The following is an 11,416-nucleotide window of genomic DNA, read 5'->3' as shown; positions in this document are numbered from 1 at the left end:
CAGATTCAGAGTGAACGTTCATTGAGCACCTGCTGCATGCTCTGTGCTGTGCTCACTGCAAACGACTGGAATTGGGGGTGCACTACTCTAACAGAACAGAAAAGCCTCACTGCCTCCTAAGTGCTATGGGGATAGAGCAGGGAGAGAGGTAACTGTCACCTGGGATGGAACCAGGGAAAATCTGGTGAAGGAAGTTGCCCTGGAGCCAGGATGGGAAGGGTGTGTTGGATCCAAGCCGCACAGAGGTGAGAAGGCAGGGGCATTCTCCGTGTGCAAAGCGATGGAAGCAGGTTCCAATCCTGCCAAGTCTGCCTCCCTCACACTTCCTGTCTGTTTCCTTAAACCCAGGGCTTCTCAAACTTCAGTTACTCGTGGAAACCCCTTGCATGCTTGCCATATCCATGTGGGACCTGGGCTCTTAGTGATGTCACATTTTTCCTTAAATCAACTCACCGATTTCTATTTTATAAAATTTATGTTAAGAAGAATCTTTCTCTCATCGTAGCAACTGGAAAATAGGTTTCACTTGCTATAGATAGATGATCATCATAAAAATAAGAACATTGAAAACAAGATAACGTTCCTGAAACCCAGCCAGGTTCTGCAACTCGGGGAGCTGCTAAGTCTGCAGCCTGCTCTCTCGTTGTCGTTAAAAAGAGAGAAGAGCTACTGTTAGGGAGGCGTTAGGGACACCCCAGCACCAGCCTGAGAGCTTCTTGATATAATCAGGGTTGAGAGATGCTCCCTCTGATGCTTTGTCTGCGTCCCCCACTACAGGAACCCTAGACACTACTAGTGTCCCCAACACTTGGGGAAACTCTGTCCTAACCAAAATCTGAGCCAAACCCCAAACCCCATACACGTGTCTCCACCATTCCCGGCAGCTGTTGGTTTGTTACTATGCTCGTTGGAGACCTCGAGCTCCACGGCTGTACCTGGGGCCTGCCGCGATGGGCGAGCACTTCGCATAACAGCAATAACCACAACCCTTGCAATGGTACTAACAACCACCATCAGAGTGAACATTTATATAGCTCTTATCATGCACCAGGCACTGTTCTAAGCATTTACACATATTAAATTACTTCATCCTCACAAAAACATTGATGACGATGGTGCCATTACTAGTCCCATTTTATGGATGAGAAATTTGAAGCACAGAAAGGTTAAATACCTGCCCAAGAGCAATTCTATCCTTTGTACATATTGGATTCCCATATACAATTTCATTTTTCTATTCATTCTTTCATCCAGCCATTCAACAGATATGCGTTGAGTATCTTCTGTGGTTCCTTTGAAGCAATGCTTATTTTTAAATGAAACTTGCTGTTTCCAGCTCCCTGCGTGCTTTGACTTGCATCCCTCTGTTCCCTGCATCCTCAAATGGCCTCCGATTGCCTCTGTGGGCTGTGCCATGGTACACTGCCCAGATGGCCCATCGGGACCCAGGCACTCGTCCCTCTGGCTTCCAGCGCTGTCGGCTGCTGGTGGCCCTCACTGAGTCCTTCACTGGGAATTGCACTAGACCGCGGAGAACTGCATGGATGTCAGTTCTAGTCATTCCCCCTGGGGGCAGCCGGCAAGCAGGGACTGACCATTATGGGGGAACAAAACTGAAACCCCTGGATTCAATTCAGGACAACTCTGCGGGGCCACCAAAGCTCCCCGTGGGATGGGCCAGGGCCTCTGTTGCAGCTGCACCCCAGCCCACCTTCTCTGGCTAGCCTCGCTCCACTCCCTCCCTCACAGGTGTGCTTCCCAAGCCCGCTCCCCCAAACCCCATCTGTCTCAGAGTCTGTTGCCTGAGAAACTCCACCTAAGACGCTGTCCAAAAGCATTTGTCCCCAACCAGCGCTGCAACCAGCCCTGTCTCCCCAGCGGTTCCCACCCCAATAAGACCCAAGCAAAGGGAGCCCGGGTGCATCCGACCTTCTCCAAGGGCCCTGGCGGCACTGAAGCCCCAGGGTCACCTCAACCTCCACAAGCCAACCTTGGAGGTGGTTGGATTTCTTTATTTATATGTCTTAGTACATTAGCTAATTAGCTTTGTTCCCAGGCCCCATTGCTGTTTCCCCAAGTGGATCATGGCCTTGACTCTGATGACGGGCAGCTGCTCAGGCCACTGGGGAAGATGCTCTCTTTCAGGCCCACGGGGAGCAGCCCAGAGAAGGAGAGAAGGAGGGAGGAGATTAGATGGCCGGGTGTCAGGGAAGAGTCACCGCTCCCCCACCTCCTTCTGCCTTTGAGCAAGGAGAGCGGAATCAGCATTTCCCCTCCTGCACAAGGCAGTATCCCAAGCCAGGCTGAGGAAGGCCCTAGTGCTAAGTGGTCCACCTTTACTCTTCTTAAGTGGCCCATCTATAAAAATAGCCTACATCTGCCTCAGGCCTGACCCCTAACATGCCTTACATTTAATTGCAAATTACTGTCTCAGCAACTCTGCAGGCTTCCCAATCTGGCCTAAACCCAGCGATAAAGGCCGAAAACAAATGGAATCAGAACCTGCAGTCTGCAGAGGCGATTCGGGATGTGGATGTGAGGGCTCACGGGTAATCCTACTTAGCATAAACTGGGCAGCGGAACTTGGTTTGAGGGAGCTCCAAGGTCACCACGTCCAGCCCCTGCTTAGAGTCACAGGAGGGAGGACCAGGCAGTTCAGACACTGTCCTTCAAAGAACAGAGAAACAGAGTGACATGGGGACCAGGCGGCCTGGCCTGCCATCACGCCCAAAGGCCTGGACTCCACACCTATTTAATGAGTACCTACTATGTGCCAGGCCATGAGGCAGCACCTCTCAAAAATCTTCGGTCTTTACATACTTAACAGTTATTGAGGACCCCAAAGCACTTTTGCTTCTATTTCTCATATAAGAAACTAAAATTGAAGAATTATGCAAATATTCATTCACTCATTCATTCATTCATTCGTTTAAAAATAATAATAACATGGTTACCAAAGGGGAAAGGAAGAGAGGAGGGATAAATTAGGAGTGTGGGATTAACAGATACTACTACTATACATAAAACTACTACTACTACTATACATAAAATAGATAAGCAACAAGGATTTACTATACTGCACAGGGAACTATATTCAATACCTTGTGATAACCTGAAAAACAATCTGAAAAAAAACACATATATATGAACTGAATCACTTTGCCATATACCTAAAAAAAAAAAATAAATTTAAAATAATAACAAACCCATTACATATTCACATGTACCATATTTTATGAAACTAAACTATTTTACAGAAAGAAGACATTTCATTAAGAAAAATGTCATTGTTTCATATATTTGTAAATCTCTTCAATGTCCAGCTTAATGGAAGACAACCGGATTCTCAGATCTGCTTCTGCAATTGATTTGTTGCAGTATCTTTTTCTGGTTTAAGTGTATAAAGAAAACCTGGCCTCACACAGATATGTAGTTGGAAAAGGAAGAAGTATTTTAATCGCCTTTTCAGATAATGATGGATATTCTTTGGTACTATACCAAAACTTGACAAGTGTTAGGGGTTGTTGCAATGGAAGATCTGAACCACGTTGATGAACTCTTTTACTCTGTCACATTAAAATCCACTGGTCTGTCCTGGACTTTGAATGGATCTTTTACCCAGGCATGATTTTTTATAACATTTTATAACATTGTTCATTTGAAAAGGATTGCTTCACTGACCTTGCAGATCGTCCAAATACTGACACATTACACAGCATCAAAAATTCAGATTCATTAGTATCACCATAGTTCTCATCAGAGACTGTTTCATGAGAAGATGTCAAGCTCAGAGTGGCAGATAAAGTTTTCCAAACTTCTAATTTTCACTTAACAGCTTGAATTTTATCACTGGTGACAAATACTGCCTGTTGCTTTCATTAAAGTGATAGGCTCACTTTGTTCATTTTTGAGAAAATATCTGCCCAAATTTGAAAACCCTGGTGTGTCAGCTGTTCTTTGAAGTAAAAATGATGTGCCATTAAAAAAGTGACCAATCCAGTGGACAATTCAATTACACGTGTTTTTCTCGTCCTTACCTTCAACCATTGTGCTTCGGTATGCGGCAGAAGTGCTTTCTATGTAGCTTTCTTTTTTTTTTTTTTTTTCTAAACACAGATCATTAAAAAGACAGGTACTCAAGGGAGGAGATTTCTAAAGTTAATCATTTTACTGCTTCATTTAGGACATTCTTAAGTGAAGCTGGTATATGTATGATAGTGAAGGACACAATGATTCCTTGTACACTTTGGTGCTGCTTCCTTGATTTGTACTAAGATGCCAGCAGTTTTACTCACCACCAGTCCAAATATCAACAGGATGAAAAATGTAAATAATGTCCCAGAGTTATTATGAGAACAGTTTTAACCTCAAGAACCCCCTAAAAGTGTCTGCGGGAATCCCTAGGAGTCTGCAGACCTGCTTTTGGAAACAGGTACAAAAAAGAAAATAAACAAGAGAGTTCATATTATTAGTAAATAATATTGGCCACCATCATGGAACACCTACTATACACCTTACACTTTACATACATTATCATATCTAATGGTCTCCAAAAACCTCTGAAATGCAGGTAAGTATCTGCTTTGCTTGGAGAAGTTGGGTAACTTCCTCAAGGACGACAGAGCAAATGTGTGAGGAAGATCAAGATTAAAGCCGACTGCCTGACTCCAAAGGTCACCTTTGTTCCTTCTACTTCCTTCCCTAAGCCAAGAGGAAGAGCAGTGTCCCTGGGCCTCCAGGGCTCCAAACTTCAGTTGTGCCCTACAGTTGACCAAAAAAGACCTAGTCCCTTCCACTCAGCATTCAAGGCCTCCCAATCCAGCTCCACCTCCCTTTCCTAGCCCTGCCTTCTATGAATCCCAAGTCCAGCCACACTAGGATCCTTTCGTCCAGACTTGCTTCGGGCTTTTCCTGAGTAGTGACCTCCACCAGAAGTCCCTTCTTCCCCCTTCCATCTTGATCAACTGTTGGAATCCTACCAATCTTTTCAGGCTCAGACAACCTCTCCTTTCTAATTGTCTGCATCTCTTATTTGCGTTCACGTCATGCATAATGGTCTGCCTACAGCTACTGATTGATTCATTTATCCACTCCTCAAACCTAATGACCCATCACTGGACTGCAGGCTCTTTGATGGCTGGGACCACACTGGTCTAAGAATATTATCTCTTGGTTCTTGCACTTGCTCTTTGAGCCTCCTGTTTCCCCCTCTGTAAAATCGATATTAGCACCCTACCTCATAGAGTTGTGGTGAGGATTAAATGCATTAATGTATGTCAAGTGCCTAGAAAACTGCCTGGCACATAGGAAGGACTCAATCAGTGTAAGTTGCTTCTGTTGTTATCATAATAATAATTATTGCTGTCAAATATCATTGAGGGAGAGGGGGTGAACACCTTCCTGTTCTTATCAGTTTCATGGCCCACTTTCCCATCATAAGGGCAGGCTCCGGTAACATGATGCATTTTAAGCCGGTCTAGAAGCATGCAAATATGTCCAGATATTTATTACTTTGATTTCCCTGCAAGCAGTTCTATTCCTGGGGACTTATTCCAGTTGGGTCCCTCTGTTCTGTTCCTCATGCCTGCCAAACCTCCATGGACCTGAGAAGTCTGAAAATAACTGAACCAGGCCCTCCAGGCGAGTCGCAGAGAAGGCCCGGGGCACTCAGAGCCCTGATTAAAACTTCAGTGGGGTTGGCTTTGTTATCAGCTGAGCGGCCTTCCTTTTTCAGTTCTACCCAACCACCCTCTCTGGGCTCCAAGCCCCTTTAGTCCCGCTGGGCACCCCGAACCAGACAGATAATCAGTGCCTTAAACTTTGATCTCTGCTGCTGTCACTCTGATCAGAGGTGAGGAGAACTCTCTAGTCCCTGGGCTCTGCCCCGCCTGAAGCAGGCTGGCGGGTTGTTGTCAGCGTGCTGGGTTTGTTTTTAAGGTCAGTGAACAAAGCGCCCTAGAATGCGAGCTGCCTCAGGTTTGGTTACTCTGTTCTCCAGATATGATGAGCTCTTGGGATTGTGTGAATTCTGAGGAGGGCAGGATGTGTGCATGAGCTCCAAAGGGCAACGCAAGCAAATCAGTTACATCCGGGCTCCCGAGTCCTATTTCCAAACATGCTTCCGGCCTGCAGATACCGTTATTAGAGATGGTGAGCCACTCCATGCAAAGACCTGATGCCATTTCCAACTCGTTTCATCATCTTTCTAAGATTGGTACAAAAGTTCTGCCCGATGCCATGGAGGGTACCATTTCTGAGGCCTTGGATCAGCCGCGGTCACCATAGCTAGCACTTTCTATACTCCAGCCACTGGGTGCAACTCTTCACCTGCATTGTCTAGTTTCACGCTGAGCACGGCCCTGGGGGGACCCTGGATACCTCTGTTTGACAGAGGAGGAAAGTGCAGCTCTGGGTAAGTCACTCATCCAAAAGATACCTCTCCTTGACCCAGGAACCAGGAACCAAGGCCAGTGTGATCAGCTTCCATGGTGTGAGGGCTTTCGCTCTGGCCCCCTGGCTGGTTCTCTTTGCCATCCATCCCGCTTAGCTGAAATGAACTGGGGAAAAGTTGGAACTAGTATTTTGGGAGAGTCTTCACCTGCACCAGACCCATGCATTATCTTATTTCCTCCTGAAAACAGCTTTGCGAGGTGGGGATTATCACCCTCAGGTTAGAGGAGAGGATCGGGGGGCTCAACTTGTCAACTGGCGTGCCCAGGTCCACAGTCAGAGCAGGATCCAGACTCAAGTCAGTGTGAGCTCAGAGCCCAAGCCCTTCCTGCCACGTTCATTGCTCCCGTTGTACTAGGACATCTGCTCCTCCTGGGAGAGCCGAGGGAAACCTCTCCCGGACAATGGGCACAGCTGACAGGGCTGGTCACTGTCAGTGAGAGGAAAGGGGAGAGGAAAGCCCGATACCAAAAAGATTTGGGAGTAGGGGACTGCAGTGCAGGGCAGACGGGCAGGAAAACAAGAAGGCAGGTCCCCGCAGTGTAGGAACAGGGAATCTAGGGACAGACAAGTTGGTTCTATGACCATACCTGTTCCTTCCATCAGAATCAGGAGTGCCTAGCCCTCCGATTCCAGATCCTTCCAACTTCAGGACTCAGTTTAAGCACCACATTGTCTACAGAGCCTTCCTCCAGCCCACAGTGACCCCGATCTCTGCTAGCATCTCATGTCTGTGCCTCTCGATCTGTCTTTCAATTATGTACATACTGTGATCTGTCTCGAGTGTCCTGAGACAGAAAGTCCCCATCAGATAGGAGGTTCCCATTGAGATAGGAAGTTATTAAGAGGGAGGATATTGTCCTATTAATTCCTTTTTTTATTCCTCACAGAACCCAGAAAACTGGCATAAACAAATATATGCGCAAATACATGTGGTATTGAACCATTCCCATTTTACAGAGAAAAACAGAGGAACTCCCATAAATTAGGTCAGCAGCTCCACGGTTATCTGATTTTCCTCTAACATTAAATCTCCTAATTGCAACTATACCCCAAATCAAAGCCAAATAAATGTGGATTGATTTTAAAAGGAGGAGAGGGAAGGGAGGCAGAAGGGGGTATGGGAGAAGAGGTGGAGGAAGGGGAGAAAGATAAGGGGGAGGAGGGGAGAGAAGATGAGGAGGGAGGAGGAAAAAGAGGAGGAGGCGTGGGAGGAGATGAGTGGAGGGAGGAGGAGGAGATGAGTGGGGGGAAGAGGAGGAGATGAGTGGGGCGAGGAGGAGGAGATAAGTGGGGAGAGGAGGGGGAGGAGGAGATGAGTGGAGGGAGGAAGAGGAGATGAGTGGGGGGAGGAGGAGGAGATGAGAGGGGGGAGGAGGAGGAGGAGGAGATGAGGGGAGGAGGAGGAGGGGGAGGAGATGAGTGGGGGGAACAAGAAGAGATGAGTGGGGGAGGAGGAGGGGAGGAGATGAGTGGGGGGAGGAGGAGGAGATGAGTGGGGGGAAGAGGAGGAGACGAGTGGGGCGAGGAGGAGGAGATAAGTGGGGAGAGGAGGGGGAGGAGGAGATGAGTGGAGGGAGGAAGAGGAGATGAGTGGGGGGAGGAGGAGGAGGAGATGAGTGGGGGGAGGAGGAGGAGATGAGAGGGGGGAGGAGGAGGAGGAGGACATGAGGGGAGGAGGAGGAGGGGGAGGAGATGAGTGGGGGGAACAGGAAGAGATGAGTGGGGGAGGAGGAGGGGAGGAGATGAGTGGGGGGAGGAGGAGGAGATGAGTTGGGGGAGGAGATGAGTGGGGGAAGGAGGAGGAGATGAGGGGGAGGAGGAAGATGGGGAAGAGATGGGGAGGAGGAGGGGGAGGAGATGAGTGGGGGGAGGAGGGGGAGATGAGTGGGGGAGGAGGAGGAGATGAGTGGGAGGAGGAGGAGGAAGAAGGTTTTGCACTGGAATGGGACACAGCTTCAAACTGAAATGGGTACAAAATGAGACTAGAGACAGAAATAGCACTCTTCTCAAGCATGAATTCTATTCTGCCCAATCTAAAAAGAGATTTTTCTGCCACGCAAACCTCCCCTTCTGCGCCTGCTTCACGGAGATGTAGGCATAATTGACTTCATCGACTGTGGAAACCTAACCCGCCGTAGAATGAAGTACATTCGGAACTCTGTCAGGTTAATCTCGACAGAAATCTGGCAACAAGGTCAAATCTTGAAGCGAAACAAAACAGACAAGCGGGAATTTGCAGCCTGGCCATGCCTCACATGGCACGGCGCGGGCAGGCCCCGTGAGGTGCTCCAAGGGGCAGGCAGGCAGGAGCACTTTACTTCTAGCTAACATTTAACATCCTGGGGACCCCCAGTGCCCCCCACAGAGCCTGACACAGGAGATGCGCCATGAACCTCTCACCTGGTTCCCATCTCTGAGTTTACGAACACAGTCGATGATTGTCAAATTTAACCACTTTCGTTAACATCAGGATTCGCCAGCTAGTCTCAATACTGACCACATTTCAGACTTTCTCAACAACATGGTTTTCGTATTTATTCATTTTGGCAGTATTATTAGTAATGAACTTCACAGATGATACGGGCATTCTGGGTATTTATATGTGGCTGGCACCTTACCTGAGCCTTCATACCTGGACCATTAGATCAGTTTTGACCAAACTGGATCTGTAACATATGCTGTATGTCTTGCTCTTGTGTTTTCTCTCACTTACTGTGTTCAGAATTACGTATTTGTAGGTTTCCTGGTTTTGTGTGCCTTCACCCCCTTAAAAATACTGATGTCTGTGAAGACCAGAATCATTTGTATTTTGTTCACCACGTGTATAGTACATAACATGGCACTGATATAATGCATGGCACATGGTAGGTACTTAACAAACATTTATTGAATGAACGAATGAATGAATGGGGCTGGGTTAAATGTCTCTTAGCTCCTTTTGACAGGAAGAGCGTCAGGCTCCACATCACCAGAGGGTCTTTGGTGCCTGACCCCAAGCAGGTAGCCCTTTGTGAATTGGCTGGTCACGCCAACGTGTGTTGGGACCCCAGACCCGACATCCAGGGTGGTTGCAGGTCCTCTGTTTGCACAGCTGGGACCAAGGAAGGCTTGGTCATGGGAGTGATCTCAGGTTGGGGGCCTGGAGGATGGGCCCACCGTGGAGCTTACTTGACCACTGCCCCAATCAGGACCCAGCTGGGGAAGGGTACCTCCGATTCCAGCAGGACTACCTGCACCCCTGGCGGCCAGCACCAGTGTGTGCTCCACACGCTAAGAGCAGCAGGAAGGCCTGGTGGCAGACAGGAAGGCATATTCACCCCCTCCACCCAGGCGTGACCCCCCAAGGTCAGGGAGACAGGCACTGGGAGAAAGTGGGCCACACATAATAATGGCGGAGCTACGCCTCTATTCTGAATGATCTGTCCTTTAGTGCAGAGTCACAGCAGGTGTAGGGCAAAGAGGGGGCCAGAGCAGGCCTCCAGGGAGACATTGGTGAAAGCACTCCACCCTCAGTACATGTTCTGGACTCTGGGCCCAGCCCCAGTCCTCCGGGCAGCCTTCCTATGACATGAGCTCTCCCGGGGCTTCCCAGAAGCCATCTGCTACCCCCATCCTGCTGTTCCATCAACCCTGGCCACACTTGCCCCCTAACCAGTCCTGTCCCCACCTCCAAGCCTTTGAACTATTGCTTCCTTCCCAGGTCCCTCTTCCCTCCAGCCCGAGCATGGCTGCTCCTTGTTATTTAGATCTCGGTTCAAATACTGCTCGCAAGAGAAGCTTTCCCTGACCACCTACTGATCTGGACCCCAAATGATTTTGATCTTGACTTTGCTTGTTTGTTTCTTGCTGGCTCAGGAGCTTCAAGAACTGAGATCAGGCCACCTTTCACTCACTCTTTTAGCCCAAACCCCAGCACAAGGCAGCATGTAGAAGGCACTCAATAAATACTGATATTTGTATGAACGAATGAGAGACTGACTGAGTGAATGCACGTGCTCAGTTAAACAGCAAGGACCAGCCCAGCTTTCCGGGGTCCCTTCGATGCCAGGCCTGTCCAGTAATGAGACTAATCCCAAGATCCGTGGATGATGAGGCAGAAGCTCTTGAGAAGAGTCTCCCTATCTCGGGCTGGGCTCTGGGTCTAGGCCTGGTTAAGTTTTTCTTTTTATTGAGCACTGACTATACAGCAAGCAGACATGCAGGCCTTTGTTTAATTCACAGCCTCCCTCTGCGTGGTCACCATGGTGATTCCCATGTCAGAGATAAGGAGACACACTTGAGGATGTTAAGCGACTTGTTCAAGGTCTCTTGGCTATGAAGTCACAGACCTCGCTCGGCCTGACCCTGAGGACCCAGTGCTTAGATACCTCTCTCTCCTGCTTCCCTGCAAATCCCCATGTCAGTCTGCAACTCCACGCCCCGGGGGGATGAGGCAGGAACGAGAACTCTCTGAATGAAGCCGTTCCTACTCCTTCACCCAACAAGCACCTGCCAGGCCTTTGCTCTGTGTGGGTCCCAAAGCCAAGGGCTGGGGACACAGAGCCACGAGGCTGAGCCCCACCCTCCTGCAGCTCAGGGACACCCATGTCGCAGTGAGTCACCCATCACAGTGGTCTTCTAGAAAGTTTTCTCTTAATTAAGGGTAATTAAAATTCCTCCAGTTTTTGAGGATTTCTTAAAATTCCTTTAGCGGGGTGGTGAGGGGGGGCGGTGATGGTATGTGGAGTGAATACTAATGTCTGAAATCAGGGGAGACCCTTGAGGTGGTGCAGGAAGCTTGGCCAGACAGCAAGCTGACTAGGTGGGCCGGCCTCCCAGGGCTTTCCCCACTTTGGAGCCGTTTCCTCACCAAATTCTGACTGCCCCCCTCTCCAGCCCAGAGCTCTGTACCCTGGCGGAGGACCAGAGGGCAATGGCATGGGGAAAAGCGCCCTGCTCAGCATTTGGCAGAAGGTCTTGGAGT

Source organism: Eschrichtius robustus, chromosome 2 (assembly GCF_028021215.1).
Source record: "Eschrichtius robustus isolate mEscRob2 chromosome 2, mEscRob2.pri, whole genome shotgun sequence".
In the NCBI taxonomy this organism is placed as follows: Eukaryota; Metazoa; Chordata; class Mammalia; order Artiodactyla; family Eschrichtiidae; genus Eschrichtius; species Eschrichtius robustus.
Note: the sequence above shows the minus strand (reverse complement) of the source record.